At 38.7% G+C, this 7,837-nt stretch overlaps 1 protein-coding gene across 1 annotated transcript in view; it reads left to right on the plus strand.

Moving 5' to 3' along the window:
* Positions 1-305: 305 nt before the first annotated feature.
* Positions 306-7,837, plus strand: part of col13a1 (collagen, type XIII, alpha 1) — a 177,355-nt gene continuing 169,823 nt past the window's right edge. Inside the window, exon 1 of the mRNA XM_046071250.1 lies at positions 306-319. The gene's annotated coding sequence lies outside the window, so the exon portion shown is untranslated. The remainder of the gene's footprint in view (positions 320-7,837) is intronic.

Here is a 7,837-nt window from a genome sequence, read left to right on the forward strand (position 1 = left end):
TTAGACATAACATGGTAAAATGTTAACATATTGAATATCAGCAGAAACTACTGCATTATTAGCATGATCAGCCACAAAGTACCTCTTTAAAAGACGATCAGTCAAAAGCTGAAAGTCAAATGATAAATGACAATTGATAGATTAAATATTAAGGGCTCCATGTATCCATGGAACATTCATGTTGCACCGAGCATGAAATGTTACAATGTCAGTGCACTCTAACGTTCTACTTCTGTTCCTCTCATGTAGAAGCTTGCAGCGCGACTACCGAAGACACGGGAGATGAGAGAAGCTCCCCAAAGCTGCCTGTGTCCCCCTGGTAAGATCTGCAACCTCCGTCCATTCACCTATCCACATGTTCACCACTTTGTTTTACTGATTGCTTTGACTTCACGGACAAAGATCAAATACAAGGTCATCATCATCACTTAATGCAAGATGCAAGATTGCAAGTGTAGCTTCATAAATATCACTACTAGAGGTATTTAAACAAGTAGCCTACTTACCAATGGTAGAAGAACATAAATCACAAAATGACTAAATCATCAAAATCTGAGCAAGTCAGCAAAATCAGGCAGGCAAAACTGCTTCTGAAACACCCCCTGTGGGACAAATGACACAACAAATAAAATGCATAATGGTGGCTTTACTCTGCCCCTCAGCTCACTCAGACATTATTACAAAATCTGGCAGTCGGGGATATTTTGTGTCACATTAGATCTTGATGCAAGCTGGTGTGATGAGGTGGCATTATTGAGGCATTCCTGGATAACCCACCACTTCACTGTGTTCTGCTGGAAAACTGGAAATCAATCAGTATTAACTAAAACTGGGAAAGATTCCCATGTTTGTGTCCATGTCACCAGACAACTCTGGTGCAGTCTCTGCAATCATACAACTAACAGTTGTATACATAGTCGAATCAGACTCGTCAAGTCTTGCCTATAGTCGAGTGCTCGTCGAATCATATGTGTTTGTGCAGCGGCGATTGAGCGCGCGGGTGGGGTATGGGGGGTTACACACTGACATTCACTTTTCCGCACTTGACTGATTTAGCTATCAGCTTTTAAATCAAATTTGAGGTTGGTTTAGGCTTGTGCTAATTAACAATTAAGACAATAAAATGATACGTTTCTTCTGCAGCAACAGAAAGTTCCACTGAAATCCAGTCCTTTCATGGACCAAACAGGTATACAGTAAGAAATAACTGTGTGTGTGCAGCGCTGTGAGAGCACTAGTCTGAGCAGCTGATCTGCTGTCTAGTGACGGAGCAGCTTACACGCCGGTAATGCAACACACTGGGACAAACTGACACTATATTTATACAAAGACAGGGATAATTTCATGTGTTTTGCCGAATTTACAAGAGAGGACCAATAATAAAGATTTTGTAGTAGACAACATTTCACAAAGTTTCCATAGTTTCCCCTAACACAACAACTCACAAAACGCCTTTTTTTAGAAAGTATGAAATTGTCCTGTGTCCAATCTTGTGCACTCGGCAGTAACACGAGCGATGCATCGTTTATGATGTAAAGTTAGGGCACATCTGGAAAGTGAACAGGACCGTTGTGTTTATTAATTATTTGCTACTCTAAACGCCATTAACAATTAATTGACCAAGGGAAACTGTATAGAAACGGTTACAGCTTATAAAGTGAAGTCACATGGCTTTAAGGTTAAGCTAGCTTGCTAACTACCTTTCTGAGACGACTCTTCATCATCCAGAGTGCCAATGTTACGTGCCTCCTCTTCAGATGCTCCGGCATAACTGACTTGCTCCCAGGCCAGGAGCAGTTAACAACCTTTTTGGCTGAGTGAAGAGTGAAGAGTCTCTGAAGAGTGAAATGCTCCCACACTTTGGAGGTTTTAGTTTGTGAAAGTGTTACTACCAGTGCTGATGTTGTGTTGTTTTATTAACTTTACTGTTCACATCACTTCACTCCATTATAAGGTGACGGTGTCGCTATGGCCTGAATGAAGTCGTGAACAAATTGATTATTAAATTTGTTGCTTTTTGTCAGCTATGCCTATGTTATACCTCAAATGCACATCGGGGTTCCTTGCCGGTACTGTTTAAAAACAATATAATATTCTTTGTGTGGTTCATCAATTGGTGATAAATAATTTGAATGTCCCGTGAGGTGCGGACAACTCGGCACAACACTGTTGTTGTCTCTCTTCAGCAAGTGTTAAGGATCTTCTGCTACAAGCACACACACACACACATGCTACGGCCACACATGCACACTGATCCCCCTTCCTTTAGGATTAGGGTTACAATTTTGGATTTATTAACGCACTTTCAGAATTATTAAAAGCTTCTTTCTTTTCACATTTTTATTTACAGCACTATATGCTGATATTTATAGTATAATAGGCTGTATATTAACCTGGGAGAAAACTGGTAGTTCTACGTAAAAACAGACATTGAGCACCCCCCCATCGCCAAAATGGTATGATCCTCGTTTCATTACGCCGTTGGGAAGCTTCGTCTGTGAGATTTACAGTCAAAGCATTGAATCTTCGACTATTCAGGGTCAGCCCTAGTTCACAACAGCCACGTGGAAGGAGGCAAAACATATAGTAATTATTAAAATACCATATATAAGTTATCCACTGCAAATAAATAGTACTTTGTGACATATGAATAACTGAACATTATACTCTATACAGCTCCATTGCTTCACATTGATCAATCAATCAATCAATCAAAATTTATTTATAGAGCACTTTAACAGCAATCGCGAAGTTGTAAAAAGTGCTGTACAAAGATTAAAAACAAACATCAATTTACAGGTTATCACATACATATAATGTATGAATTAAAAACACTAACAAATGAGTTGCTCCAAGTGTCATCCTCAAGGGTCAAAAGCCAGATGGGAGAGATGGAGTGAGGAAGTCTGTCTAATGGTAAGAGGAAGGGCATTCCACAGTTTCGAAGCTGCCTCCGCAAAAGCACGGTCCCCTTTAAATTTGTGACAAGTTTTTGGCACTCTCAGGAGAAGTTTGTCAGTTGACCTGAGCGAGCGGGTAGGTGTATAAGGATGAAGCAGCTCGGATAAGTAAGTCAGGGCAAGGCCATTCAAGGATTTAAAAGTCAGTAAAAGAAGTTTAAAATCAATCCTAAATGGGTAGCCAATGGAGTGAACGTAGAACTGGGGAGATGTGTTCATATTTACGTGTTCCTGTTAAAAGACGAGCTGCAGCGTTTTGCACCATCTGGAGACGGGCGAGAGACGATCCATTCATCCCCACAAAAAGTGCATTGCAGTAATCTAGTCTAGTAGTCACAAAGGCGTGTATAACGGTCTCAAAATTCTGTTTAGAAAGGTTTCATTTTGGCCAGCTGTCTTAATTGAAAGAAACTAGATTTAACCTTCCTAACGTGTTTATCCAGTTTCATATCAATTTTGACTCCTAGGTCAGTGATGGCTGGCGTTACATACTGAGCTAGGGGGCCTAGATCGAAATGAGGAGGGGAGCGTGTCCCAGGGGTGCTTCACATTGAATCAAACAAATATAATATATACAGTAAGAATAGAAATGAGGTTGCCATTAGCAGCACTGGTTTAAGCTGCAAATATTCGATACAAATTAATTAGAGAGTAAATCACACCGGCCAGACTGTTGAGCTTTTCCACGTGTGTTTTCTTAAGTTTCTAGGTATGCCAGAGGTATTACCTCTGCTCCTGAGTAACTGCGCCTCCTCAGGACAAATCCTTTATGTCTATATTAAATAAAGAAAAAAATACAGATTTAATTTATATTAAATATTCATCTGGATTGATTCATTCACATTCAGCATCAGAGGTAAAGACTTAATATTATCGACATGCCTGTGCAGTGTAGATTGACTAGCAGCTATGTGCAGCTTGCTAACTTAACTAGCTCAGAGTGTGCACGGAGAGGAAAGGCTATTTACAGATGGATGGATCCTCGTCATTTGCTGTTGTGGCTGCATAAATATGAGTTAGACTAAATTAAATTGCCATACCATCCAAACCTTTTGATATCCATGCCTTGCAGGGACACAGAGACCAAAAAAAAGGGACGCAAAGCAATGCCATTTTGTTGATTTGTGTGTGTGTGTGTGTGTGAGAGAGAGAGAGAGAGAGCCTTTGAGAACAGGGTGAGGTGCCCGTCACCACAAATTAGTGCTAATTGATCTTGTCAATAGAAGTGTTTTAACATGGCACTAGGTGTCTGTTGCATGGCCCATGACCATTTGCTCACACCTTCAGTGGAGAATCTACTGTCGCTGCAGGTCTGGAAGTCTTTCAAGTCACAGCCAGATGATCCATCAGCTCTGACACCTTTTTGTGACTTTCTGTGTCCCACAACATGTAGAATGTGAGTCTGGGGGAAGGAGGTTTTGTTTTGTCAAGTTACTTGTCAGAACTCAGCTTCAGATAAACTTTGGAATAAATTTTTTCACAGAGTGCAGACTGTAGATTTTGTCCCCCATCACTTACATTGGAAGGACATTACGAAGGGATCTCTTAATGGCCAGTATGAACAGCAGGAATGATTAAAGAAGGCAAACCCTGTTTCAATGTTCATATAGAAATCTGACTATTGTTTTGAAATTGTAGAAAAATGATGAGCCCCCTAACCCCCCACCCACCTCAGAATTTTACTGTATTTTTAATTTTATTAATTTACTTCCAGTTTTACATTTTCCAACATTAAAGTCCTCATTCTATTTCAAATTATGTATACTAAATCCTTTATTTGTTATTTTTCAATCCTCAGGTAGTCCATTTTAAATATATACAAATATATACATAAAATACACTCCATGTCTAAGTTTCTTTTCCCCCAGGTTACTGAGAGCTTGACTTCAACTGTGACTGCCCCTGGGCGTTGCATAGAGACCCAAAGTCTATACACACAATATATGCAATATATATAATTGCAGTACAATTGTGAAATAATCCAATAACATCTTAAAAACTATTGCAGGTGATTTCTATTTAGTTCCAGTCCAAGTATTCTAAAGCCTTTCTCTGTTTCACAGTGTTAGTGCTGTTGCATTGGTTTGAATGAGCAGACAGCCAAAAGAAACAGTATGAAATAACATTTTATATAATTGAGCTTAGGGTTGAGCTGAGTTTTAAAAATGTTTGGATTATTTCACAATTTTATGTTTGTATATGTTTTATGTTTGTATTCAAATTATTATTTCTTTTCTTTTGTCTTATTTATTTATTTAATATTGAACACTTTGGGTCTGATACTTCAGTATCAGGATTGGTTGAACTCATTGTTTATAATAAATTATATTTAACTGTAAATCAGTATTAAAAATGATTCAAAGCAGAAATTGTGGGATAATTTACATTTAAGGCTAATCAAACATAGGTCTGAGGAAAAATCCAAATGTGCATTGACTTTTAGGCCATATGTTCTAAAAATGAAATTTACATATTAAAATCATTTCAGCTTTCAGCATTAACACGCATTTTCTGCAGGAAATACATTTTTTCACGTTACTTTACCATATTCCCATACTATGGCACATTTGTGGCTGTTAATTAAATAGTAGATGTTGTCTGTTCAATAGACCTTACCCTGGCCCATGTGCTGCAGTGCAATGTGTGATGTATTCATGTACAGATGGCTATAAAGCTCCCTTCCAGTGCCCACCTGGTGCCTGCCAGTCAGCACCAGCTGCACACTATGTTCACATGGCTGTCATATTTTTGATTATTTACAGTGCCAGGTGACTGAGAGGGCAGGACTTTGATACCTAGATGGACACACTGCAAACTGGAGTTTATGTTGTTTAATTGGATTAAAAGAAGTGGATAATCAGTGAAGATGGAGAAGAAGGAAACAGCTCGTGTGACAAAGAGGCCAGATAATTAAAGCTCTGTAAACATGTGTTATGTGTAATTATTAACCCTCAAAACTGTTTGACACACTAGGATTGACACACTGAACATTCCACAGCATATAATATAAATATTAGAATGACATTTCACTTACTGAGCATGTTCATGCAGCCTATAAGACGAAACCCTTTTAATTCTAGTTACCCAATTCCCCTTCTCTGTCACCCATCTGTATGTATGTATGGTGATTTTAAAGGTTTGTCCTATGCCAAACGTTAAGAGGAATACATTGTCTAAAATTGTAACTTTGGGTCAGTGTGTGTTTGAGTGTTAAGGAGGTCTCTTTCACTTGAAGGACACTGAGTATTATTCTAGCCTGACATGTTTCTGAGCAGTCGGTGAAAAATAAACTTGTAAGTGGCTAAAAGTAGCTCAGCAGAATGTGAATGACACTTCACTATGAGGCATATGTACCACGGAGTCTGTTGTCTTTAAAAAGTTTGTGATGACCATGAAACAGAGCAATAGGCATAAACATATGCCTAACATATGTACGACTGCAGCTAAGGATTATTCTCATTGTAGATTACTTTCTTGATCTATTGATTAGTTGTTTGGTGTTTAAAATGTCAGAATTACTCAGCTCTAAACATATGTGTTGCTTTATGTGAATGGGGATGAATGACCAGACACGTTGCTTATGGCTAGGTGGGCCTCATATCAACACTCTGGGTATTTTGAGTATGCGCAATCACCACATGGCCCTATTACGCTTTGACCAGAATGGGCTTTTGAGGGACAGTGGGTGTGAAGTCATTATTGGAGAAAAACAATCTGTGAATCAGTAAATGTGAAGTCGCACAGAAAAATGCTTCAAGATGTGCAAACTAGTAGAATTTTTTTAGAATCTCAGATTCTTCATTGTAGGTGCACACATCCTAATCTACAAATCACAATTTAAAAAACACATGCTCACATTTTTGCTACAGTTGCTGCAGTGACTATGGCAAAATGCACACCTCCAGTAGATGGCGCTATGACTATGAGTGAATAAGCTTGTAGATGTGTTCAGGGCGGGACTCTTATCAAACAGGATCAGAAAAAACTGCATCATTGTCAGCCGAGGTGGGAATCTGTAATTTGGTAGTTTTAGTTCTTCATCTGAACATTTTGTTGGTCATTAAGTTTCAACACCACACAGCTCTGTAAATTTGAAAGCAAATCAATTGACACTGAAGGTGGGATACTAACGCACGATGGGAATAAAAAGGGCTGTTTCGGAGACTGACTCTCAACCAATTGAGGTATTCAGCCAGACTTCTGACAAATTCACAGTTTGATGCTTTGTTTATAGAAAAGCGCATTTGGCTTTAAAAAAAAGCCTTTTGTCATTTTGGTATTTTTAGTTAGAGCTTGAGTAGCTGAACATTAAAATATACATCATGTGTCCACACTCCAAACAGGAAAGAAGATGTTACAAGTCAAAGAATTGGTGACAGATGCACCAGCATCAGCATGCAGATTATACATGAGTGAATAAGACAACAACTGAGAGTTACCTATCAATTAAGGTTTAGATCTAAAAACTAATCCTCTACTGAGAAAGATGTTGGGATTTTCAGAGAGAAAAGGCTTTTAGCTACATTTTGATGCCTTTTTGTGCTTATGGACATGAATATGCGTGACTGCAGTTTATAACTTGGCAGCAGTTTATAAAAAAATTCTGATCAACAAAATCATTTCATCCACACTCTAGTTGATCATGTGACACACTGATAAAATCTCCAAAAAACTGTAAAACTCTCTTAAGCTAAACATTTGTAGCAAACACCAAGTTTTGTAGACATGCAACAACAATGTGACTTTTTCTTTAGCCCAAGATACAAACCCTGGACTGAGGGGCTATGGTGCCAGGTGGTGGTGCAACTAGATGGCAACTAGATCTCCGGGAATTAAGAGTATTTCCAGCAGTCTGCCTGCTGACAGACAACTGCTGC

Source organism: Micropterus dolomieu, linkage group LG15, assembly GCF_021292245.1.
Source record: "Micropterus dolomieu isolate WLL.071019.BEF.003 ecotype Adirondacks linkage group LG15, ASM2129224v1, whole genome shotgun sequence".
Classification (NCBI taxonomy): domain Eukaryota; kingdom Metazoa; phylum Chordata; class Actinopteri; order Centrarchiformes; family Centrarchidae; genus Micropterus; species Micropterus dolomieu.